We start from the raw sequence: 26390 nt of genomic DNA on the forward strand, positions 1-26390 counted from the left end.
GGCGGCCCCCGCGGGGCCGGAGTCGAGTGGAGCTCCAGGAGCCGAGTGAAGCCCCAGCGCTGAGCGCCGAGCAGCTGCACGCAACCTTCCCCGCCGGGCGGGCGGCTGCAGCGCTGTGTGACGGTGCCGGTGCCGGTGCAGGTGCAGGTGCTGGGGCCCCGCCCTCCTCGGAGCCCCAGCGCGGTCCCATTCCTTTGGAGCCCCCGCTCACAGAACTCCCGGAGCCGCGGGGCTTCCCTGCCCTGTGCCGCGTGGCCCTGCGGTTGCCCCCCACACTTTCTCTCCTCTTCTTGGCCAGTCTTTCCTACCCAGTGTGGGGATTGTTGACTTCTCCCCTCTGCTTGGATGGAGTGTGGGGCGACCCCATGAATCCCACCCCAATACCAGTGTGAGATGAGTAGGCAGGAAGTTACAGTGTAGGCCTGCAACATGATGCTGTCTCTGTTTTTTATGTTTTTATAAAAACTTTTGTTTAATGTACATTCCACAGGTACAGCTTTAGGAATACAGCGGTTCTTCCCCCCATGCCCACCCTCCCACCCCCGCTCCCGCCCCACCTCCTACTCCCTCTCCCATCCCATTCTTCACGAAGATTCATTTAAATTTAACTTCATATACAGAAGACCAACTCTATACTAAGTAAAGATTACAACAGTTTGCACCCCCACACACCACCTATGAAGTACTGCTTGAGAACAAGTTTTGCAGTTAATTCTCATAGTACAACTCATTAAGGACAGAGCTCCTACATGGGGAGCAGGTGCACAGTGACTCCTGTTGTTGATTTAACAGTTGCCGCTCTTATTTATGACGTCAGTGATCACCTGAGGCTCTTGACCTGAGCTGCTGTCTCTTTAACCGCGGGCTCCATACGCCGCCTTCCCAGGATGCACCTGCTGTGGCCAGGGCTCAGGCCCCACTCTGTTTGCATATCCATTGAGGTACCGCCCCCTCCCTGTAAAGAGAGAGGGCAGGCCGGGAGGTGGCTCTTTCCGTCCCGCTTATAGGTACCATTTTCAGTTTTTCTTTTCTTTCCAGTTTAAAAGTGAGAAGTGGCGGCTCGGGGTGGGTACTTGTGTGCAGCCGCCCACGTTTGCGCGGGAATAAACCGTCGCTGTTTGCACCGGCATCCTCTGCTGGTACTGGTCCGGCAGAGTGCATCCTCGCCCGCCCGGGGCCGCGTGCTGTGGCAGAGGAGAGAGGCTGCCCTGCCGGCCGGTCTCCCTGCCTCCCTGCCTCCCTGCCGCGGGACCCTGGCGGCGGGCCTTGTCCCGACCTGCGTCTGGTTTCACCTGGGCACTCCTCCCCGAGGCCCCGCTCCCAGTGCAGGCTCCACAAGCGGAGGCCGCCGTTCAGGTTCAGGCCTGGGCACCGCAGAGCCGGGCCTGGAGTCGCGGATGCAGGAGGCCAGCCAGCCGATGTGCAGGTAAGACACTGGGCTCCCTGCGGTGCGTGTCAGCGCTGGGTGTGAAGGTGTCCCGAGCCACTGCACTGCCGCACGTGGGATGCAGGTTCCTGAGGCGAGCGGGAGACCTGAGCCAGGCAGAGCACCCGGCTGCACGCTCTTGGGAAACAGGACGCCTTGTGAGCTCGCCTTACAAGTTGGTGACTTCGAGAAGTGCGTAAGTGCTCTGTGAGTAGCTCCTCTACGGCATTGTTAGCGTGTGTTCAGTGCAGACGGCACCATCGAAGCCGCGACTCTGTAGGGTGCAGGTGAGATGCGAGGTGTGCAGGGCTCAGTCGGGCGCCTGGAGACGAGGGAGGACCTGGGAGGGCGGGAGCCGCCGCAGAGCGTGTCCAGCCTGGTACTCGGAGCGTGGGAAGTGCAAGTTCGGCTTTTTTGGACATTTCATAGAGGGCTGAGTCTGGATACAGAGCCCGCAGGTGTGGAGCGCTGACTGCGTAGACAGAGGATGGATAAGGAATGGCCTGCCGTGACGGGGGGCTGGGAAGTCCCCAGCCCTGCAGTCTGCAAGCTGGGGACCGGGAGGGCCCGGCGGGGCCAGTGGGGACTGAAGGTTTTTGCACCAGGCAAGCTGGAGGGGAGTTCTGGTCTGCAGCAGGCCGGAGAGCGGGGGAGCTGGTGTTCCAGTCAGAGTCCGGAGGCGGGAGTGCCCCCTCCTCAGGAAGAGCCCTTTCTGTCCTGTCCAGGCCATCCGCGGAGTGGCTGTCGCCGACGGAGCTCTGCCCCCACAGCCCAGATTCCCGTGTTGGAGGGTTAATCCCCAGTGCCAGGCACTTGGAGGGCACGAGGGTGTGGCCCCGCCGAGGGGCACAGAGCCCTCACCATGCACCCTGACCTTGCACCCCCAGCCCCCAGCCCCCAGCCCCCAGCCTCCAGCCTCCAGCCTCCAGCCCCCAGCCTCCAGCCTCCAGCTCCCAGCCCCCAGCCCCCAGCCTCCAGCCTCCAGCACTGGGGAAAATGCGTTTCCGTTGTTGGAGCCTCAGAGCCCAGGGCGTCTGTGACGGCAGCCTGGACAGACTCGGGATGCAGGAAGACGGCCCTGTACAGCCAGGCGGCAAGGCCTGGGGGAAACCTTGACCTCAGGCTTGCAGATGCCAGCGCTGTGAGACAGTGCATCTCTTCCCTCCCTCCCTCCGTCCATCTGTCCGTCCCTTTTTTTTTTTTTTTTTTTGATTGATTGATTGATTTAAAAAGCAGATTTACAGAAAAAGGGAGAGACACAGAGAAGTCATCTACCTGCTGGTTGCCTCCCCAAGTGGCCATAATGACTGTGGCTGGGCCAGGCTGCAGCCAGGAACCAGGAACTCCATCTGGGTCCCCCATGTGGATGCAGGGGCCCAAGCACCTGGGCCATCTTCCCTGCTTTCCCAGGCGCATTAACAGGAAGCTGCATTGGAAGTGGAGCAGCTGGGACTCACACTGGTGCCATATGGGATGCTGGCCTTGCAGGCGGTAGCTTTACCCACAACACCACAGTGCTGGCCCTGATAAATTTGACTATGTAAAAAATAGGCTTGGGAGCAGACATTGTGGTGCAGTGGGTTAAGCTGCTGCTCAGGACCCTGCATCCTATACTGGAGTGTCAGTTTAAATCCTGGCTGCTCCATTCTGACCCGGCTTCCTAACACACTGGGAAGGCAGTGGGTGATTCCCAAGTACTTGAGTCCCTGCTGCTCACGTGGGAGACTTCGATGCAGTTCTAGGCTCCTGGCTTTGGCCTTACCCAGCCCCATTTGTTGTGGGCATTGGGAGGGGAGTGAACCAGTGGATGGAAGACCTGTGTGTGTGTGTGTGTGTGTGTGTGTGTGTGTCACTCTGCCTTACTGGACACCTGGGAGGCCACATCAGTTACTCAGGCAGGGGTGAAGTGCTGGTCGCACTCAGGGAATGCCCCTTGTTTCTGCTCTGCAGTTGAAGGGAGAATGATGTGCATCCACCAGATTTGGGGCAACAAAATGGAGCCGAGGGAGGCATGGGGACTGATCTGGATAGAAAACAGGAGATTCTTTGGGTCTCCCACGTGGGTGAGGGTCCCCAGCACCTGGGCCGTCCTGCACTGCTTGCCCAGGCACATTACAGGGAGCTGATTGGAAGTGGAGCAGCCGGGATGGGAATCAGTGCCCATCTGGGGTGTAGGTGTTGCAGGCAGAGGCTTAGCCATGTCCATCACAATTCAACCCCCAAAAATCTTTGAAAAAAGTAGGTTTTACCAAGCAAAAATTACTGTAAAAAGTCAAAAGACAAAAGAGCAGTATTTTCAACGTGTATCAAACAGAGCTCCTGTCCTTGCTCGAGCAAGCTCCTGTCCTTGCCTCAAGGAGTGTAGACAGGAGGGAGAATGCCTCGAGGAGTGTAGACAGGAGGGAGCGAGAAGCGTAGACAGGAGGGGCCCGGAGTCCAGGCTCCTGTCGGGTGGAGCGGGGGCACAGGCAGCTCCTGGGCTTCGCCACGTTCCCGCTGAGATAGCCGTCTGAATTCTCCGTCTCCCCATCTCTGAATTGCACACCGAGACCTCCCCGGATGTGGCTGAGCTACCAAGAAATCCCTGTTGGAGGTTTCACTGGCCGGAGTGTGTGTTTTCTCAGGCCGCCTTAACACAGCACCACCCACCAGGGGCTTGAAGCAGCGTGAGGTTCTCTGCTGAGTTCTGCAGGCCGGGGTTGAGAGTCCGAGCCTCAGCCCTGCGCCCTCGGAAGGCACCACAGCGGGACGGGACCCCTCGCCTGCACCTCGGAGCTTCCGGGGCGGGCACCCTTTGCCTGGAGGCGGCGGACCTCTGCCTCTTCCTGTGTTCTGCATCCCTGCATTCTCTCCTTATCTCGTGTGAGATGTAGGGCCCGCCCTCTACCACTGATGATTTTGCCTTGAGATCCTTAACTAACGACTTCTGCAAAGACCTTGTTTTGGACAAGATCAGGGCCTGGGGCTTGGTGTGCATTTAAGACACTGCCGAGCTCCTGCGCCCCGTAAGAAGAACCTGGGTTCCCGTCTCAGCTCTGCTCTGGATTCCAGCAGCCTGCTCACGTGCACCTGCGAGGCAGCAGATGATGGCTCAGGTGCTTGGGCCTCTGCCACCCATGTGGGACAGCCAGATGGAGGTCCTGGTCCTGGCTTCAGCCTGGCCCGGCCCGGTCCTGGCAATGGGGGAGTGACCAGTGGACGGGAGATTTGTCTCTCTGCTTCTCTCTGTCCCTGCTTCTCAGATGGAATGAAGGAAGGAAGGAAGGAATACGATTGGGGTGAGTGCCCAGCAGTTGAGATGCTGGTTAAGAAGCCTGCATTGCAGGCTGGAGGATCCGGGTGCAAATGTTGGCTCTGCTCCAACCCCAGCGTGCTGATGGGCGCCCTGGGAGGCGGCAGTGACGGCTCAACTAGCTGAGGCCCTGCACGCTCGTGGGAGACCAAGACTGAGTTCCTGGCACCTGCGTTCCCTGGGGCCTACGTGGGCATCAGGGGAGTGAATGACTGGATGGGAATTTCTCTCTCTCTCTAATAAATAACTAAAATCATACACTGAATTCTGGGAGGAACATGCCTCCACCTGCTTCCCTGAGCCTTTTCAGCGGCAGAAGATAGGAAGTTCCGTGCAGCTCGCTCTAACAAGTCATGGATAGCAGTTGCAGCCATCCACACGCAGAAATCCGTCCCTGCGCTTAGCAGCCTAAGCAGAAAACTCATGCATGTCGTTGGCTTTGCCCACGTTACAAGTCCGACTCCAAGCCCATTGCTGCTGTCAGCCTGGGGTATTTGTCTTAGCTCCACAGCCAGGGGGAGGTTCCGTTCTGTTGAGAGCACAGCCTGACGTTGTCCTCAGATCCTGTGACCAGGAGAAGGGTGAATGGGGGCCAGGAAAACGCAAGCCCTCCACTGGAATCCACTAGGTCTTCCCCGTGGCCCGCGAGCTCTTGGTTGTCATGTCTGCATTCCAGGGCCTTGGAGAGCAGCAGGCTCTCAAGTAAATATTTGCTGAGTTGTTTTTGAATATTTAACGTGATTCAGTCTCTGAGGACTTAATCCATCCTAAATTGGAGGCCCAGCATCTGAACCATGGTGACCCCTCCCATGGAGATACTGCTTTTCGTCAGGCCCTGTTTAGGTAGACCAGCTGGCCATCTGTTATGTAACCATTCACTTAGAAACTTCCGTGAAAGGGAACCGAGAAGGGTTCGGCTCATGTTTAGGCAAGAAACAGAAGTGGAGGTGAAATTGAGGAACAAAGAAGGACGTCTCCAGCTCTCCGCTGTGTCCTAACACACTTGCAAACATCACCGCCGAGTTAGAGCAGTTACCCCTGGGACCTTGGTGGAGAACACAGGATTCTGGATTTAGCCCTGTGTCGTCCAGTGGGGTAGCCTGAAGTGTTGTGCCTTGAACACCCACAGAGGGACCTTGTGTCCCAAACACGACAAGAGCCGATGCCTGGGGGGTGAAATCACAGCCCCTAAGCCAGACCACACTGGACTCGGGAACCACACTGGGGGGTGAAATCACAGCCCCTAAGCCAGAGCACACTGGACTTGGGAACCACACTGGGGAGTTAATTTGCTGACCCAGATGTAGCTTGCAGCCCGCAAAACCTCATGCCACAGCAAAGCGCTTTCTTGTGCTGAGCCAGCTGGTGGAGCGTGATGTTGCAATGGCTCAGTTCTCAGCAAGGGATCTGAAGAAAGGGGCAGGGCCACAGCCCGAGCCCACAGCCCCGAGAGGTCTTCCTGTTTACTATGTGGGTGAGAGGGGAACCTTCTGTCTGTGGGCCCGGGGGTTTCAACAGAAGGCACAGGCTGGGACTTGGGTTTGAACTGTGTGTACACAGTCCACACTTGATGGCCCGGCAGCTGGACTTGGGGTGAGACTTCAGATTTAATTCCATGGCCCCAAAGCGTGTTTGGAAATTGGCCTTTAGACTGTGTGAACAGGGCCAGCACTGGGGCTCGGCAGGTTAAGCTGCCACCTGCAACACTGGAATCCCATATGAGTGCCAGTTCAAGTCCCGGCTGTGTCACTTCCAATCCAGCCCCCTGCTGCTGTGGCTGGGAAAGCCAGGGAGGGTGGCCCAAGTCCTTGGGCCCCTGCCACCCACGTAGGAGACGGATGAGGCGCCTGCTCCTGGCTGCAGCCTGCTATTGCAGCCATTTGGGGAGTGAACCAGCGCATGGGAGATTCTCTCTCTTTCTCACTCTGCCTTTCAAATAAATAATAAATTTTTACCAGAAGACTGTGAACCAAGTCACATTTCTCCTTGACTTCAATTTTTTTAAAAAAGATGTATTTATTATTTTAAAGGCAGAGAGACATTGATGTTCCCCCAAATTCCCACAGTAGCTGGGACTGGGCCAGGCTGCAGCCAGGAGCCAGGAACGCCATCCAGAGCTCACATCAGCAGGAAGGTGGATTGGAAACAGAGTAACTGGGACTCAGGCGGCCTCTGGTCACAGGATGCAGGCCTCCCAGTGCGTGTGAGCCCGCCGCGTCACCTGCTGCGTCACCACGCCTGCCCTTGTCTACACTGGCAGCCAGGAACAGGTTTGCGTGGAGCCGAGGGCTGTGCGGGCTGGGAGGTCTCCCTGTGAAACAGCAGCTGCTCGGTGTGGAGCCTCGCCTCTCCCTCAAGCCCCGCCAACATGTGAGTGGAGATTTTTTTCTTTAAAAGGTGTAGCCTATAAGGAAGGTAATAACATACAGGGGGAATTAAGAACTTTTTTTTTAAACTGGAAATTAGTTAGGGATCCTAACCCCATATACCAGAGGGAAGGGTCTTGTAAGGGGAGAGCCAGGAAAACAAGCTGATCCATTTTCTTTTCTTTAGGATTTATTTATTTTTATTTGAGAGGCAGAGTTAACAGAGAGAGGAAAAGACAGAAAGATCTTCCATCCGCTGGTTCACTCCCCAAATGGCCGCAATGGCCAGAGCTAGGCTGATCTGAAGCCAGGAGCTTGGAGCCACCTCTTGGTCTCCCTCACGGGTGCAGGGCCCAAGCACTTGGGCCATCACCCACTGCTTTCCCAGGCCACGGCAGAGAGCTGGATTGGGAGAGGAGCAGCTGGGACACAAATCGGCGCTCATGCCGCAGGCAGAGGCCCAGCCCACTACACCACTGTGCCAGCCCTGATTCGCGTTTCTGAGATGCCCGAGGCCTGGACATTGGTTCACCAGGTACTTCTGAAGACTGGAAATGGCTGTAGCAAAAAAGTAGAGCATCGTTTAAAAGCTGTCATCAGGCATGAGTGTTTGGTAGGACAGCTAAGATGCCGCTGGGAGGCCTTCATCCCACATCAGTGTTTGGGCTGAGTCCTGGCCCCACTTGCAATTCCAGCTTCCTGCTAATACACACCCTGGGAGACAGACAGTGATGGCTCAGGTGCCCACGGGGGAGACCACCCTGAGGTTTTGGCTCCTGACTTTGGCTTCGTCCAGCCTTAGCTATTGTCATAAGATCCCTGACTTCCTCCCCCAGCCTACACAACAAGCCGTTCCCGTTTCTCTGCCTGAGTCAGAGACCGAGCACTTGGCCCATGGGGGGGTGAGCCAGAGAGGCCCTGGAGGCCCTGGCACAGCAGGGTGAGATTCGTCAGTAAAGAGGACGCTGGGGTTCGAACTCACACAGACACTCGGACCAGAGCGATACGCTGATGGTACCAAAGGCAGGGGAATGTGATCTGATGGTGTTGGGTGTCGTTCTCACGAGAGGGCCTGAGCTGGGCCCAGCCCCTCACCCCGCTGCCTGGCTCCCCACGGGCTCTGTTCTCCAGGTGAACTTTGCCACTGCCCTCTCCAGAAGCCAAACCAACGGGGCTACCCGGCCTTGGGCTTGAACCTCTGAAACTGTGAACTAAGCAACCCTTGTTTCTTTACAGGGTGAGTTGTTTCAGGTATTCTATTGCTGTGATGAGAAGCTGCCTCGTGCAGGGGTGAGGCGCTCATTCTTCCCATCCTGTCTCCTGGACACCGGCAGACAAGTTTAAACCTGAGAGCGAGTCTGGGGAACTCTGCTGAGGACGCTGACCACTGAGAAAGGGAGAAGGAGACCCCGTCGAACGTGAGTGCCCAACGTGCATTCACATCTTGTTTATGTCAAGGTTTGGTGAGTCACTCTTAGTATGACCGGATGGGCAATTTGTGAACAGCGTGTGACATGAAACAGGACAACACACATACACACATACACACACATACACATACATACACTCACACACATATACACACATACACACATACGCACTCACACACATACACATACATACATATACACACATACACACACTCATATACACATATACACATACACACATTCACACAGACACACACATACACACTCACACATATACACACATACATACATACACACATACACACTCACACATACACACACTCACATATACACACATATACACTCACACACATATATACACATACACATACACACACTCACACACAGAACCTGGAGGAAGAGAGCCAGTGAAAGAAGCAGAGACAGCTTGAACAAAACCAAGCAGATCCACACTGAGGACGCCCGGCGTGGTGAAAGCAGGTCTGTCCCTGGGAAACGAGGAGAGGGCTGTGTCGCGGTGGCTCCCGAGAGGCCAAGGCTGACACAGCGTTTGGCGTGCAAGACGGTTCTCAGGGACTGGCCGCTGTGGAAGCCACGAGGAGGAGACAGACTCTGACTGAGCGGGGCGAGGACTTGACGCCCCCCGTGGAGAGCAGCACTGGTGCGTGGGGGGCACCAGGTTCTGAGTTGGCCGGGAGGGCCGTGTGCTGATGCCCCGGCCCTGGCCAGTGGTGAGCCCCAGGAGGGCCCCAGGGAGCTGGTCTCCGTGGAAGCATCTCCACCTCCAAGGATATTATTTTTTAACATTTTTTTTTATAGATAAAGTTAGACAGTGAGGAAGAGAGACAGAGAGAAAGGTCTTCCTTCTGTTGGTTCACCCCCCAAATGGCCGCTATGGCCGGTGCTGCACCAATCCGAAGCCAGGAGCCAGGTGCTTCCTCTTGGTCTCCCATGTGGGTGCAGGGGCCCAAGCACCCGGGCCATCCTCCACTGCCCTCCTGGGCCACAGCAGAGAGCTGGACTGGAAGAGGAGCAGCCGGGACAGAATCTGGTGCCCATATGGGATGCCGGCACCGCAGGTGGAGGATTAGCCAAGTGAGCCATGGTGCTGGCCCCAGGATATTATTTTTTAAAATGAGCACTCAGAATAAAAAAGAATTCTTGGAGGTTTGTGCTGTGATATTAGAAACTAAAAATTCAAGAATGGTCAGAAGATAATGTTGAGAAAAAAAATCTGCAGATAATAAGGGACAAAAAAGGTGAGCACATATGACAAAGACAGTAAGAAAAGAAGGGTCCATTGAGAAGGTAGAACATTTGAGAAATTGGGATTCCATACGGAGAAAATAGAAAGGAAGAAATAATGTTTTAAAAAATTATAGGCTGGCGCCACGGCTCACTAGGCTAATCCTCCGCCTTGTGGTGCCGGCACACCAGGTTCTAGTCCCGGTTGGGGCGCCGGATTCTGTCCCGGTTGCCCCTCTTCCAGGCCAGCTCTCTGCTGTGGCCCGGGAAGGCAGTGGAGGATGGCCCAAGTGCTTGGGCCCTGCACCCCATGGGAGACCAGGATAAGTACCTGGCTCCTGCCATCGGATCAGTACAGTGCGCTGGCCGTGGTGGCCATTGGAGGGTGAACCAGCGGCAAAGGAAGACCTTTCTCTCTGTCTCTCTCTCACTGTCCACTTTGCCTGTCAAATAAAAAATAAATAAAAAAATAAAAATTAAAAAAAATTAAAAAAATTATTATTCCGGAAAGAATTATAAAATGGAAATCATTTATTTCTAGATTGAAAGCCTGTCCAATGAATGGGAAAGAAATCGTATAACAAGACACAGAATCATGAAGTTTCTGAGGGCCGCTGCTGTGGTGTGGCTGGTGAGGCCACTGCCTGCATTGCTGGCATCCCACATGGGCGCCAGTTCTAGTCCTGACTGCTCCACTTCCGATCCAGCTCCCTGCTATGGCCTGGGAGGGCAGTGGAGGGTGGCCCAAGTCCTTGGGCCCTGCACCCACGTGGGAGACCTGGAGGAGGCTCTAAGCTCCTGGCTTCGGATCAGCCCAGCTCCGGCCATGTGGCCACCTGCGGAGTGAACCAGAGGAGGAGGAAGACTCTGCCTCAGCCTCTGCCTCTGCCACTCTGCCTTTCAAATAACTAAATAAATAAATCTTAATCATGGCATTTCTGAACAGCATGATTAAAGAGAAGATCAAAAAATAAAGCCAGGAGAAAAAACACAGAAATCAGGACTTTGACGAAAGGTCCGGAATCACATGACTCTGGATTCCTGCGCCAGATGCTGGGCCACAATGAGTTCGGTGGCTTCGCAGCTCTCCGAGTCGCTTCCAAGCGACAGGCAGCCAAACCAACAGTAGTGCGGAGGCAACGTGAGGACGTGTTCAGAAATGCAACATCTCAGCATGTTTGTATCCAGAGTAACCTTGCACAGAGAACCAGGTGGCACACTGCCTGCAAACCCAGGAGGGGCTGAGCTGGGAAACGGGGGAGGACGAGGACGAGAGGATGAGGACGAGGACGAGGACGAGGATGGAGGACGGAGGATGAGGATGGAGGACGAGGATGGAGGATGAGGACGAGGACAGAGGACGAGAACGGAGGACGAGGATGGAGGATGAGGACGAGGATGGAGGACGAGGATGAGGATGGAGGACGAGGATGGAGGACGAGGATGGAGGATGAGGACGAGGATGGAGGACGAGGACGAGAGGACGAGGATGGAGGACGAGGATGGAGGACGAGAGGACGAGGATGGAGGATGAGGACGAGGATGGAGGACGAGGATGGAGGACGAGGATGGAGGACGAGAGGACGAGAGGACGAGGATGGAGGACGGAGGATGGAGGACGAGAGGACGAGAGGACGGAGGATGGAGGACGAGAGGACGAGGATGGAGGGATGGAGGACGAGAGGACGAAGATGGAGGACGAGGACGAGAGGACGGAGGATGGAGGACGAGAGGACGAGGATGGAGGGATGGAGGACGAGAGGACGAGGATGGAGGACGAGGATGAGGATGGAGGACGAGAGGACGAGAGGACGAGGATGGAGGACGAGAGGACGAGGATGGAGGACGAGGATGGAGGACGAGGATGGAGGGATGGAGGACGAGGATGGAGGACGAGGATGGAGGGATGGAGGACGAGGATGGAGGATGGAGGACGAGGATGGAGGACGAGGACGAGGATGGAGGACGAGAGGACGAGGATGGAGGACGAGGATGGAGGACGAGAGGACGAGGATGGAGGACGAGGACGAGGACGAGAATGGAGGATGAGGATGAGGATGAGGACAGAGGACGAGGATGGAGGACGAGGACGGAGGACGAGGATGGAGGATGGAGGACGAGGACAGAGGGCTCAGAGGGAGTGCCCAAGGGAAAGGAAACGGAACCGGTCCTGCCGCATCTGAATCTGAGATCTAGGTTCCAGCGGAGAGCTTGGAGAGGAGTTGCGTGTGTGCGTCATCAGCTGCACATGCAGAAAGCCGGGCCGCGTTCCCTTCCGGGGACGTGCAGACGTAGTGTGTAACGTGCTTTGGTTTGCACGAGATTTGGCTTCCCTACAGAGGGTGGAGGTTCGGTGTTCCTTTATGGGGTCTGAAGGGGAGGCTTCAGGAATTGGTTGGATTAGGTTGTTTGGGTGAAGCCCCACGCTAGAGTCATGATGGTTGTTTTTTTTTTTAAGATTTATTTATTTATTTGAAAGGCAAAGTTACAGAGAGAGTGAGAGACAAAAAGGGGTCTTCCATCTATTGGTTCATTCCCCAAATGGCCACAAGAGCTGGGGCTGGGCCAGGCCGAAGCCAGGAGCTTTATCCAGGTCTCCCACATAGGTGGCAGGGGCCCAAGTGCTTGGGCCATCTTCTGCTGTTTTCCTTGGCACATTAGCAGGGAGTTGGAGTGGAAGTAGAACAGCCAGGACTCGAACCTGTGCCCATATGGGATGCCAGCGATGCAGGTGTGCCACAACCCTGGCCCCATCATGACTTTTCAGGGGAGACCACGTGGATGAGCGAGCTCCCTGCCGCTCTCTGCGTCCTGGCTCCCGTGTGACCCGCTCTCTGTGTGCGCGCTGCTGCCCACCACCCTCAGCAGATGCCAGAGTAGCGAGGATCTGAGACTGCGCCCCTCAAATCCTTCCTCCTTCCAAAGCAGCTTCCCTCTGCTGAGACGGCTGACTAACACAGACCAGCTCGGAGGCGGACTAAGACGACTCAGCCCAGCTCAGCTGTGAACAGTGAGCACGCCGTCCTGAGAACCCCTGGCTACTGATAGGAGGAGAAGGAAAGGGAATATGTGAGAGCCATGTCTTTATTTTCCAAAGGACGAAGGCATCAGATAATAAATAAAACCGAGAGTAACAGGAGAAGCTGGTGGAAGTCAGAAAGTGGTGCTTTTCAGCGGCCTTGTTGTGGCGCAGCTGGTAAAGCTCCCTCCTGCGACACCGGCATCCCATACGGGCGCTGGTTCTTGTCCAGCTGCCCCACTTCCCATCCAGCTCCCTGCTATGGCCTGGGAAAGCAGAGAATGGCCCAAGTGTTTGGGCCCTGCACTCGCATGGGAGACCTGGAAGAAGCTCCTGGCCTCCTTGCGGCCCTCTGGGGAGTGAAACAGTGGTTGGAAGATTCCCCCCATCCCTTTCTCTCTGTAACTGACTTGCAAATAAACAAATCTTTAAAAACAACAAATAGTGGTGTCCCAAGGGAGCGACATTGCAGCACAGCCAGTTAGACCGTTGCGGTCGGCACTGGCATCCTGTATTGGAGCGCCGGTTCAAGCCCCAGCTGCTCTGCCTTCAACTCCCTGCTAACGCAGCGGGGAAGGCAGCAGATGACCCTTGCCACCCGTGTAGGAGACCTGGATGGGGTTCTGGGCTCCTGCCTTTGGCCTGGACCAAGCCTGGCTATTGGGGCCTTTGGGAAGTGAACCAGTGGCTATAAGATACCTTTCTCACTCTCTCTGTCACTCTGTCTTTCAAATAAGTAAATCTTAAAACAAAACAAAACAAAACAAAAAAAAGTCTTGGCCTTTGGAAATCAGAGATGGGAATAGTGGGGGAAGGGACTGAGCATTTTAAGATTTTTGAGAATTATTTTATTTTTAAAATATTGCATATATATTTTTCTTTAACAACAGTAAAACTGAGAAAAGATCATTACTGAATTATGGAAGAAGTTAAATTAGTAGTGACTTATTTTTTGAGTGCTTGCTATATATAAGAAGCTATGTTAGGCATTTAACTCCCATTTTAACAACATTTTCATTTGAAAGGCAGAGAGAGAGAGAGAGAGAGATCTTCCGTGTGTCGCTGTCTTCCCAAATGCCAGCCTCAGATGGGGTGGGTCAGGCCAAAGCCAGGAACACGGAATTCAGTTGAGTCTCCCACGTGAGTGGCAGGGGCCCAAGTGCTCGAGCCATGCGCCCTGCTGCCCCCCAGGGTGCACATTAGCAGGAAGCTGGAATTGGAAGCGGAGCCGGGGTGCACATCCAGGCACTGATGTGGAATGCAGGCATCCCCAGTGGTGTCCTACACACTGCACCGCACACCCACCTTGCTTCCACTTCTGTTAGCCGATGGTTCCCTCCCTTCCTCCCCTGTTGCGAGTGTCGCTGTGGACACACGGATTTTTATTCCACAGCTGCCGTTCATTTGGATGCTCCGTTGACCCCCGTTTGGTGCAAACCCGCCCGGTGGTTCCTGTCTGCGGCAGGTGTGACGTCCCTGGCTCACTTTCCCTGCTCTACAGGGGCTGCCGCGTTTCTCCGCGGGGTGGAAAACATGGCCATCCTCGGTGAGCTGCTCGTGGAGGTCCCACCCTTGCCCCGGGAAAGCAAGCCCGTGCCGCGTGGTTCCGTGCGTCACCTCTTAGTTCACGGACAGTTCCTCGTGGGAGATGATCTCACCCCCTTAGCAGTCAGGTTGTGGAGAAGGTGCTGAGCCAGCAAGGGAGGAGCCTGCGTCCTGGTGCCAGAGAGCGAGCTGGCAGCCCCTTTGCCGCGTGTGTATCGCCACTCTGCCCACAGAAAATCCAGATCTCCTAATGGCTACAAGAGAAACAACAAGACCAAGCTTTAGGAGGCTAGGGCTTGAGTGCAGCAGGTGGCCTGGTGCTCGGACACCCACCTCCCGTACCAGCATGCCTGGGGCCAAGGCCCGCCTCTGCCACCCACTCTAGCTTCCTGCTAGTGTGCGCCTGCATGGCTCCCCGTCACCACCCAGAGACCCAGCGGAGTTCCCGCTCCTGGCCTTGACCTGCTATTGTAGGCCTTTGAGGAGTGGAAGACTCTCCCTCTCTCTCCCTCTCCTTTCCTCTCCCTCTCCCTCTCTCTCCCTCTGCCTCTCCCTCTCCCTCTCCCCCCCTCCTCGTGTCATTGCTCTGCCTTTCAAATAAATAGCATTTTTAAAAGATAATAGGTAAAAAGGAAAATTTAAAGAAAGAAATCCTTGAATACAAGCTGGTGGCTTTGCCATTCATTCTAGATTGCCCGTGAGCACAGCTTAGGCTACCTCGGGCCAGGCCTGTCTCGGAGCTCGGCCGCAGCCTCATGGTGCCTCGCATGGGAGCCGAGACTCTGGACCAGGTAGGCCTCCGAGGCCCCTCAGGCGTCTCTCGGCCACAGCTGCTTCTCTGTGTGCACTCAGGACTTGAGATGTGCAGGGCGTGAAAGTGTTGGAGGACAGAGCTGCGGCGATCGTGTAGCCGCGCAGGTTCTCTGTGGCCGGTGCCGGGGACGTGGAGGGGCACCTGCCGAGTCACAGGCCGGGGCTGCCTGAGGACGGGGCCCCTTCTCCGAGGTGCACAGAGGCGCCCTGTGGGCTAGCAGAGGTCCTCTCTGGGAGGGTTCTTCCAGGACAGGATCCTTCTGGTTCAAGGGGGAGTGACTTATCTCGTAATGAGAGGAAACACGGAGCTCCAACAGGAATTTCCAGCTGTGGTCAGCAGCCCGGGGCGACCTGAGGCTGCCTGGCACGCTGCCCCTTTCCTGCCTTTGTCTGCCTCTGCCCTCACCCTCCACTCTGACCGCCGAGGCTGGGACGCCCTGGCGCTGGCTCTGGGCCCTCTTCCCTCCCGCTCTGTGCTCAGGCAGGAAGCAGCCCCCACCTGCGCACCTGGGCCGTGGGGATCCCAGGGTCCCCTGGAGCTTGCGGAGGGTGTGGGCCGGGGAGCCGGTCCGTTAAGATAAAGGAAGAGTAAACAGAAGCAGGTGTCCTCCAGCTCAGGTCCCAGGCTCGCTGGAGCCCCGCAGCGGCTGACAAAAGCGGGCTAGGGGTGGTCTGGGGCGGTCTGGGATGGCCTGGGGTGGTCTAGGGCAGGCTCGGGTGGTCTGGGGTGGTCTGTGGGTGGTCTGGGGTGGTCTCAGGTTGTTTGGGGTGGTCTGGGGTGGTCTAGGGCAGGCTCGGGTGGTCTGGGGTGGTCTGGGGTGGTCTGGGGGTGGTCTGGGGGTGGTCTGGGGTGGTCTCAGGGTGGTCTGGGGCGGTCTGGGGGTGGTCTGGGGTGGTCTGGGGCGGTCTCGGGATACTCTCGGAGTGGTCTTAGGTGGTCTGGGGTGGTCTCGGGTGGTCTGGGGTGGTCTGGGGTGGTCTCGGGGCAGGCTCGGGCAGGCTTAGGATGGGCTTGGGGCGGGCTCGGGGCAGGCTGCACTCCTGAGCCGGGCGCTGGGCTGGACTTAGTCCTTGTCTCTCCACAGCTCCACCTTGCTTCCCTTCCTCCTCTCCCTGCACGTGTGTGAAAATCAAGTACATCCACATCCTGTCCTCATCAATGCCAGTGGCCACTCTCAGCTGTAAACGATGGGCACCTGGGAGCTGCACACGCACACACGCATACACACATGCATGCATACCATGTACACACTGTACATGCTACTCACACGCACCACACACATACACAAGCACATTGTACATGCACATGCATGCATACCACATACACACTGCATGTGTTATATGGACCACACACATACACAAGCGCATCACGCACACACACACGCACCATGCATGCATACCACATACACAACTGCACATGTTACATGCACCACACACAGGGACACAGGCACATTGTACACACACCATGCATGCATACCACATACACAACTGCACATGTTACATGCACCACACACAGGGACACAGGCACATTATACACACACCATGCATGCATACCACATACACAACTGCACATGTTACATGCACCACACAGGTACACAGGCACATTGTACACACACCATGCATGCATACCACATACACACTGCACATGTTACATGCACCACACAGGTACACAGGCACATTGTACACACACCATGCATGCATACCACATACACAACTGCACATGTTACATGCACCACACACAGGTACACAAGCACATTGTACACACACCATGCATGCATACCACATACACACTGCACATGTTACATGCACCACACAGGTACACATGCACATTGTACACACACCATGCATGCATACCACATACACACTGCACATGTTACATGCACCACACATGTACACAAGCGCATTGTACACACACATGCATGCATACCACATACACACTGCATGTTACATGCACCACACACGTACACAAGTGCATTTTCACACATAGACACACTTAGCAAACACATACAGTATGCAGACTGCACACGTGTATACCACAGTACACACACATGTACGGCATATGCGTGCACACACAGCTGTCTTCTAGGCTGGATGTAAAAGCCCTGAGGTGACCCATTCACCAGGAGAGCTGGCTCTCTAGAACCTTCCATTCCCCTGCCTCAGAATGGGTTGTCCAAGCTTTACCACATGCTCTTTGGGTACCGACTTTCACCTCAGTAAAGGGACGAGGGGAACAGGGGAGGCTCTAGGGCCCCAGGCTCTAAGCCCTCCGGCTCCTGGGCTGTGTGCACCCAGCACCCCTACTCCGGCAGGGATCAGGGCCAGAGAGAGTCTGACCCTGGGGCTGGGGATGCAGTGGTACCATCTCCCGTGTGCCATTCCACAGCTGGTTCCCCTCGAAATAAAGGGCGGTCAGGGGCCCGGGCAGATTTAAAATCCTAATATTGGGTGGGTGTTGCGCACCAGGGGTTAGACTGCTGCTTGGAACCTGCATCCCCTCTGAGTGCCTGGGATCGCGCTCCACCCCCACTTCCCACCCAGCTTCCTGCTGAGGCACACCCCGGGAGGCAGCAGTCATGGCTCAAATGCGTGGGTCCCTGCTGCCCGCAGGGAGGCCGACTCTGGACTCCTGGCTTCGGCCTGGCCTCGTCCTGGCTGCTGTGGGCATCTGGGCAGAGAACAAGCAGATCTGCTCTCTGTCACTCTGCTCCTCTGCTCTTCAAATAAAATAAACCTTTAAAAACAGATCTTTTAAAGATTGATTTATTTGAAAGGCAGAGAGAGAGAGAGAGAGAGAGAGAGAGAATCTTCCAGTCACTGGTTCACTCCCCAAATGGTGCAGTAGCCAGGGCTGGGCCAGACCAAAGCCAGGAGCCAGGAGCTTTTTCCAGGTCTCCCACAAGGGTACAGATGACCAAGCACTTGGGCCATCTCCTGCTGCTGTCCCAGGCACATTAGCAGAGAGCTGGATTGAAAGTGAAGCAGCCAGGACTCAAACCGGAGCCCACACTGGGTACCAGCGTCGCAGGCAGTGGCTTAACCTGCTGGCCACACCACCAGCCCCCAAAATCCTTAATAACCTAAAAGTGTGCAAACTCAGTCCAAGTGCAATCTGCTTGTACTTTTAAGCAGTGTGTGACCGTCCAGGCAAACAGGAAGGAGGAGGGAGACGCCCTAACGTCAGGTGTGTCTGCAGGAAGAGCTGCTTCCTCGTGGCTCCAGTTCCTCCCCCTCCCACTCCCCTGTCCTTTGGACTTCACCGCCAGGTGACCCCTCGGGTCCAGGCAACAGGTCATCGAGCCCCGGGAGGCTGCCCGCCTGCTGCTGTTAACCTTCGGGTCGCCTCATTCCTCCCTTTTTGGAGTCTGGGTTTTCAGTCCAGCAGGCTTGAGGTGGGGACAGCAAGTCCCAGCTTACTGTGGCAGCCCCTAGAGGGAGCTTGGCGTGCAGCAGGGTGACTGGGGAGGGTCCCCTGGCAGGGGGAGGGAAGCAGGACTGGGAGGAGGAGAAGCCCAAGTGCAGCGCAGTTGACACGACAGCCCTGCCTTCCACCCTTCCGAGCTGGCCTGAGTGAGGCCAGGGCTGGGTTCTGGGCCCTGCTCCCTGCCCCCACGCAGTTGAGTTGGATATGGGCACCCCCACCCCAGGGAGGGGCCAGCCTTGGATGAGGCAGCTTCCTGTAGGCAGGGAGGGGCTGTGAGTTGTCATTGGTCCCTGAAGGGAATCTGGGCAGAGGCCAGAGAGTCCAGCCCGCGTTCCGAGTGCCCTACTTCCTACCTGTGTGACCTTGCCCCGGTTCCTTGTCCGTGTTTAATATGCATTCCATGCTCTGCATCTGCAAACAGGGAGCTATGAGCACTAGGTGAGACTGTGTTCCTGCAGGGGAGAGAGCCCTGCCCCTTGGCTGGCTGCCCTCTGGGAGCTGCTGCCTGCTGGTCTGGTCGGGATCCAGGACTCTGGTTCACCCATGTTTATGAGGGGTGGGGCTCCTAGGTGATAAGGGGCCCTGTGCCCAGGTGTGGCCTTCTCGCCCACTTCCTGCTCCCAGGGATGGGCGGGTCTTGCTCTCCCCTCCTGGTCTCCAGGCCTCATGGGGCCCGGCCTGCTTGCCACCCCACCCCCTCCCTCTCAGGCAGGTTGGGCCTGTGTCAAGCGGGATGTGGGATGTGAGAGCGTCTAGGTTATGGGTTTCCGAGCCTCTGCTGTGCCGTCTGTACAGAGCCCTGCCCAGTGTGGCCTCTGCCCCCTGCAACACAGCTGATGGACAGGAGCTGCCGGCCATGTCTGTGGGAAACAGCAGCTCCTACACACGGGCTCTGAGCCAGGCAGGGGCCTGCCTCTTTGTCTGGGGCTCTGTCTCTGAGGGAACAGGTTCTGCCCTTTATCTTTTTAAAAATCTTTTATGTATTTGAGAGTTAGATTTACAGACAGAGAGAGAGGTCTTCCACCCACTGGTTCACTCCCCAAGTGGCTGCAACGGCCAGAGCTGGGCTGATCCGAAGCCCGGAGCCAGGAGCTGCTTCCGGGTCTCCCACGCGGGTGCTGAGGCCCAAGGACTTGGGCCATCTTCTGCTGCTTTCCCAGGCCAAGGCAGGGAGCTGGGTCAGAATAGGAGCAGCCAGGACTTGAACCAGCGCCGTATGGGACACCAGAGCCACAGGTGGAGGCTTAACCCACTGTGCCACAGCGCTGGCCACTGCTGTCTTATTTTTTACCTTGATGTGGGCCCTCAGGAGCCCTGCAGGATGGAAAGGGTGGAAAAGCAAGGGCAGAACTCACACGTTCCTGGGCCCCCTGAATCCCACCTGTGCTCTCAGTAGTGGAAGAGATGGGAGATTGCAGGTGGATGAGGTGGGGCGGAGCAGAGCACGGTGGCCACAGAGGAGCCAAGCACAGAAAGTAGGAAGCACGGACAGTGCCACTGCGCAGAGATGGATGCGATGCAGGCTTGTGCCTTTTCTACCCGTGTAGTACCCACAGTGTCTGCCCCACAAAGGACTGAGTCCAAACTCCAGCTCAACCCAGCGCACCAGAAAATGGCAGAACCTAGGGCACTTTCCACTCCCAAGAGCTTTAGTCACAGAGATTTTCCCTCACTTTTTAAAAAACTGCCAGTGCCCCCTCTTCTTCCTCCTCTCTTCAGTAATCGCTTCTTTAGAGAAATTTATTTTTATTTTTTGAAGATTTATTTATTTGAAAGGCAGAGTTACAGAGAGGGAGAGACAGAAGCTGAGAGAGCGGTCTTCCATCCACTAGTTCACTCCCCAAATGGCCAGAACAGCCAGGAATGGGCCAGGCCGGAGCCAGGAGCTTCCTCCGGGTCTCCCATGTGGGTGCAGGGGCGCAAGCACTTTGGCCATCCTCTACTGCTTTCCCAGTGCCTTGACAGGGAAGTGGAGCAGCCAGGACTCGAACCGGCACCCACAGGCGGAGGCTTAACCACAGTGTCCACCCCCTTGCTCACTCATTTTATTTAAAAGAAGAGAGAGAGCAAGTTTCCATATGCTGATTCACTCTCCAAATGTTCACAATAGCCAAGGCCGGGCCAGGCAAAAGCCAGGAGCCTGGAACTCAATCCAGTTCTCCCACGTGGGTTGCAAGGACAGAAATATTTCAGCCATCGCCTGTGACCTCCGGGCTGTGCCTGATCAGGAAGCTAGCTTGGAAGCAGAGGACCCAGGATGTGAACCAGGAGTTTAGGTATGGATGCCAGCATCCCAAGTGGCATCGTAACCACTGCTTCCCATGGCTTTTCCTGATCGATGGATATGGCCACTTGGCTTTTCCTGATCGATGGATATGGCCACTTGGCTTTTCCTGATAGATGGATGTGGCCACTTGGCTTTTCCTGATCGATGGATGTGGCCTCAATGGGCCCTGTATCATATATGGCAACACTTGTTGGAGGGGAGCAACGTCTGCCCTGGCAGCTGCTCCCTGTGTAAGAGTGGCCACAGTCTACAGGAGAAGTAGTGAGTTATGTACTCCAGGAGCTGGCGCTGTGGTATCGTAGGGCAAGCCTCTGTCTGCGGTGCTGGCATCCCATATGGGTGCCCAGTTCACATCCCGGCTGCTCCTCTTCCGATCCAGCTTCCTGCTAATGTGCCTGGGAAAGCAGTAGAAGATGGCCCAAGTGCTTGGGCCCCTGCACCCATGTGGGAGACCCAGAAGAAACTCCTGGCTCCTGGCTTCAGATTGTCCCAGCTCTGGCCATATGGCCATCTGGGGAGTGAACCAGAAGATGGAAGATTCTCTCTCTCTCTCTCTCTCTGTAACTCTGCCTCTCAAATAAATAAGGTATTCCAGAGTCAGTGGCCTGTCTTTGCATTTTTTAAAGGTTTATTTTATTTATTTGAAAGAGTGTCAGAGAAAGAGATCTTCCATCTGCTGGTTCACTCCCCAAATGGCCACAATGGCCGGAGCTGGGCCAGGCAGAAGCTGGAGCCCCAAGAGTGTAGGGGCCCAAGCACTTGGGCCATCCTCTTCTGCTTTCCCAGGTGCATTAGCAGGGAGCTGGACTGGAATCAGAGCAGTCAGGACCCGAACTGGTGCTCCGATGTGGGAAGCCAGGGCTGCAGGCTTAGCCCACTCCCCTGCAATGCCAGCCCCTGTACTTGAATCTTGGATCACAGTAGTTGTGGGGCTTGAACAAGTGATGGCACTGTGCCTCAGTTTCCCTGTCTGCCCAACACGATGGAGTAGAATCCACCCCACAGGGTGCTAGTGACAGCACTCAGTGCCTAGTTGTACTGAGTGTCAACTGTCACAGACAACAGATGTCAGTGGGCAGACACTTACGTTGAGTTCCACAGACATCACTCGTGGTCTTAGGACGTTCTACTGACTTTCAGATTCCCGGCAACACAGTGTCGCTAGCCCGAGGACAACCAAGTTGGGAAAGTCAGACTTGCATTAATGAGGACCCCCACCCCCAAGCAAACAACTCCCTCCAGAAAGCTCTTTTCGGCTGCCCAGGGGTTGTGGGGGCAGCCTTGGCACGAAGAGAAGCACCGTCATGCTCCCTGTCTGCCGCTCAGCGCGCACCTCCTGGATCCCAGGACCCCACCCCTTCCTGTGTCTCAGGGCTCTGTCCACAGCCAAGTCCCCCGGAGCAGCACTGCGGCCGACTCCTGCTGGGGGAGTGAGCGCCCTGAGCCACCGCCCGAGGCAGGGACTTTTTAATTGTTCCTAAACCTAAGTCTGGAGCTTCCAGCAGAGTGTCCTGTCCTGGTTCAGGGACCGCCCTAACCGTCACCGTCACCGCCGCGCGATGAAGCAGGGGTTACTCCTCCGTGCTGGGAGAGCCGCTGCCCTGCTCGCTGCCAGCTGCCTTGCCCTTCCTCCGTTCCGTTCCCACGGTCTTTGCTGAGGTGTCGGCAGCACGCAGGACAGAAGCCCCTCTCCAGCCGCACCTCCCGTCTGCCATGTTCTGCTGCACCTGCCTGTTCAGCAAAGCACAGAACGAGAAGTTCAGTCCGAGCTACGCGACGTGCAGTCACTGCACCGAAGAGAGCTGGAAAGACCCGGGTTTGGGGGTTGGTGATGGAGAAGGGGGAAGGCTGTGGGCAGAGCACCAGCTGAGGATTTTTCCAGAGGTGTGGAGACCTTAAAGGCAGGTGAGGCCAGCTAGGCAGGACGCGGCCTCCCCAGGCGACACTGCCTCTTCCTGCTCTGTAGACCATTCCTTCCCTGGCAGCGGGCACACGGAGGACAGACGCGCCAGGTGAGGGCTGGTCTCGGGGCTGACGGGCTCTGTCGCCGACCCACGGATCGTGTTAGGTGTCGGGCAGGCAGGGTGAAGAGGGCTGCCTGCTCTCACAGAGCTGCTACTGTAGTCGGGGGAAATAAACCAGAGGTAAATTTAGATGCCACAGACACCCAATGGCATTGGTCAATAGCTGGCAGAGCAGGGCCCTGGGGCCAAATCCAGCTCTTGTCCTGGTTTTCCTTTGTTGAATGTTTAAAGGATTGTAAACAAAACCAAGTTAGGCACACAAGCCCAGCTCTCCATTACTTGGTCCTTTACAGGACGAATTTGCTGAGCCCGGGTGGAGGCGGTGACTTGGCACGGTACACGGTACACGGTACACGGGACAAGGTACATGGGACACGGGACACGGTACACGGTGCACGGGACACGGTACACGGGACACGGTGCACGGGACACGGTACACGGGACATGGGACACGGGACACGGTACATGGTACATGGTGCACGGTACATGGTACACGGGACACGGGACACGGTACATGGGACACGGGACACGGGACACGGGACACGGTACGGTGATCCAGTGGACGCTGCTGGTTGCTCTTCCGGATCCCAGCCACAGAGAACCGTAGTACCCCTGAGCCTCGGGTGGGGTGGGGCCTTAGCCGCCTAAGCCCAATCAGGCTCCAGAAGGAAGCGGGGCTCGGTTCAGGGATGTGCCCGTGAGCACGTGGATTCCCCTGGGCTGACTGTGGGTCCAGCATCTTTCCCTTGGGTGCTGGAGGACGAGAGACTCTTGGTAGGAGTGGAACTTGGACGTGAGGCCCGGGGTGCTGCAACCACTTTGCTAGTGTGCAAGACATCAGCAGGATAAAGCTGACCCGTGGAGGAAGGGAAGGACCCAGGCCCTGGCCATACCACGGTGAGGTCTGGTTTGCTTTCCGACTTTCTAGCTCCCAAGTCAATAATTTCCCACCCGTGTTTAAGCCGGTCGGGGGTTCTTGTTTCTTCCTTATTAAGTTTACTTTTATTTATTTGAAGGCAGAACGAGAGAGAGAGAGATCTTTCATCCTTTGGTTGGCTCCCCAGGTGTCTGCCACGGTCAGGGCTGGCCAGGCTGAGTCCAGGAGCAGGACGTCACGTGGGGGGCAGGGACTCAAGTACTGGGGCCACCCGCGGCTTCCCAGTTAGCAGAAGCCGGACTGGTGGCAGAGCGGGACTCGGTCCCGGGCACCGTGACGTGGGACGCAGGTGCCCCAGGGACAGCTTGACCTGCTGTGCCTTAACACCCACATCTCTTTTTTTGACCCAATGCATCCTAACTGCTAGAGGAACGTCAAGGAAGAAAGAAGTGGCGATTCAGCCGGGCCCCAGCGATGCCAAGCGATGCCAAGCGATGCCAAGCGATGCCAAGCGATGCCAAGCGATGCCAGATGACTTAGGAGACCTGGAGGAAAACCTTGCAAAAAGAGGCAGATGTCCTGAGTGCGCACGGATGAGACACCCCAGGACAGCTGGGAGGCCAGTGAGCCCTGGCGAAGATGGCACGGGACAGGCACGGGGCTGGGCGCGGCTGAGGTGGCTTTGGGGAGCTGAGATTTTACTCCAGAGGCATTGGCAAGCTGCCGTTACTTCTTTCTTTTGCACTTAAATCCATTTTTATTTATAGTACAGCAATAAAGTACGCAGCGTGACGAGTTTCAACACCCAGGCACACACTCACACAGCCGTCACCCAGATGAGGAATGTTCCTGGCTTCTGCGAGGTGCTCTACTAGCTACGGGAAAGCAAGTGCAAAGGAAACAGGCGAGGTGCTGGTGGAGGATTTAGTGAAGCCCAAAGTATTATTTATCGATGCTGAAAGTATCAATGAGCTGCTACCCTTCTTCCTTACCAGGCCTCTGGAGTCCAGTGTTTGCTTTGCACTCACCGCCTGGCCAGTGTAGCCAGCCACGACCTGGGTGGCCAGGCACTCGGGTACTGGACAGCGCAGGTGCAGAAGGCTGGGGCTCCAAGGCCGAGCAGCAAGCACTGAGAGGAACAGAAACTGTCCGAGGCAGGCCTCGCCTGTATTCACAGTGTAACTGCTTTGTTTTTCTGAAAGCAAAGTTCGCTCACGCCCAGTCTCAGTTCCCTAACCCTGTATCCCCTAAGGTCTCAGATTACTCAACACAGGATACTGCCACAGGGTCTGGTTCCCTCCCAGGCTGCCTTGTGAAGGGGGAGTTCTGCACCGCCCGAGGCAGCAGGCACAGCTGAAGGACGGGTCCTCTCCCCAGCCTCCAGCCTCCAGCCTCCTCCCTGAGTTGGCGCAGATGTTCACATGGGAGCCTTCCTCAGGCTCTGGGCTAAAGCTCGCAGGCAGCACAGTGCGTGCCCGGGGCCGTCCGAACCCCCGTCCACGCCCATGGTCCCCTGGCCGCTGAGCCTCATCCGCGGGGCCCCAGAGGCCCAGAGCCTTCCATGGCCAGGTGGCAGGACTCCGCGGGCCTGGCTGGGCGAATCCCCGGGGAGCAACCCTCCTGTTGACAGCATCACGGTAGCCAGGGGCAGCGGGACGGCGGGGGCCGCACTGCTGCTTCCTCAGGGCCGGGATGGTGGCGGAGGCTCAGATGCAGGCTTGAGGCCCCTTGGGTGTAGCCTACCTGAGGGAGGCAGCGCCCAGCCTCCCACTGGGGACCAGCAGGGGGACGATCGGCTCCAGCCCATGGTAACCCATCCTCCTCGCCTGTTTTCCCATCTGGCACTGGCTTTCCACGCCTGTTCACACACAGGTGTGCAGCAGCAGAGCTACCCTGTGTTTCAAGGGCGACGGCTGGGGGTGGGGGGTTGGTCTAATCCCGCTGGGTTTCATTTCAATTGCTGGGTGTGCCCTTGGCTGCCCGGGCCCTCCTTTGATGTCTGTACAGCGCCCTGCAGTTCCCGTCAGGACACTGGTCCCCGCCCCGACCTGTACCCCAGGTGTGTCACTCAGGGTACACGGCTCGACTAACCAGGCCTCGCTTCCCCCAGGGTTAAAATGCCAGTTACTGTATCTTGGAGGCTGTAGTGACTGCCGGGTGGGTGTGGGCATTTGGCTGCGTGGTTAGGACATAGCTTGCAACCCTGAAGTGCTGGGTTCAAGGCCAGCTCCCCCGTCTATTCCAGCTTCGAGCTAAGGTTCCTTGGGAGGTTCCTGACCTGCATGGAGTGCCAGGCTCCTGACCGGCCCGGGCCAACCCAGGCTGTTGTGGGAACAAACGATCTCTGTGCCCCAATGCCTCTCAAATAATAAATGAAATAATAATAATTCAGTCACTGCACGTGAGAGCGCGGCAGGGGAAGTGGTGCTGGACGGCCTCCCCAGGGAGGAATCGCCCTGCGGTCTGGGGCTCTCTCACGGCAGCCCCAGGGACGGCTCCGGCCGGGTCCCCGGACCCCACACCGGTCTCTCTCCAGCCGCTGGGCCAGGGCGCGGCGCGCGGCCGCACCGCAGGCTCGTCCCGGGTCCCGGGGGCTGCGCGCACCTGCGCCGCAGCCCGGGGCCACCCTTCCTTCCCGGCCC

At 56.7% G+C, this 26390-nt stretch overlaps 1 long non-coding RNA gene across 2 annotated transcripts; it reads left to right on the plus strand.

Moving 5' to 3' along the window:
- The first annotated feature begins 546 nt into the window (after positions 1-546).
- Positions 547-26122, plus strand: LOC108175704 (uncharacterized). Of its 2 annotated transcripts, XR_011387517.1 has the most exons (4): positions 547-1426; positions 6749-7088; positions 8321-8547; positions 24176-26122. It is a non-coding gene; the product is annotated as an uncharacterized lncRNA (long non-coding RNA). The 2 variants fall into 2 exon arrangements; XR_007915486.2 differs by lacking the exon at positions 6749-7088.
- The last annotated feature ends 268 nt before the right edge of the window (positions 26123-26390 follow it).

Source organism: Oryctolagus cuniculus, chromosome 3 (genome assembly GCF_964237555.1).
Source record: "Oryctolagus cuniculus chromosome 3, mOryCun1.1, whole genome shotgun sequence".
Taxonomy (NCBI): domain Eukaryota; kingdom Metazoa; phylum Chordata; class Mammalia; order Lagomorpha; family Leporidae; genus Oryctolagus; species Oryctolagus cuniculus.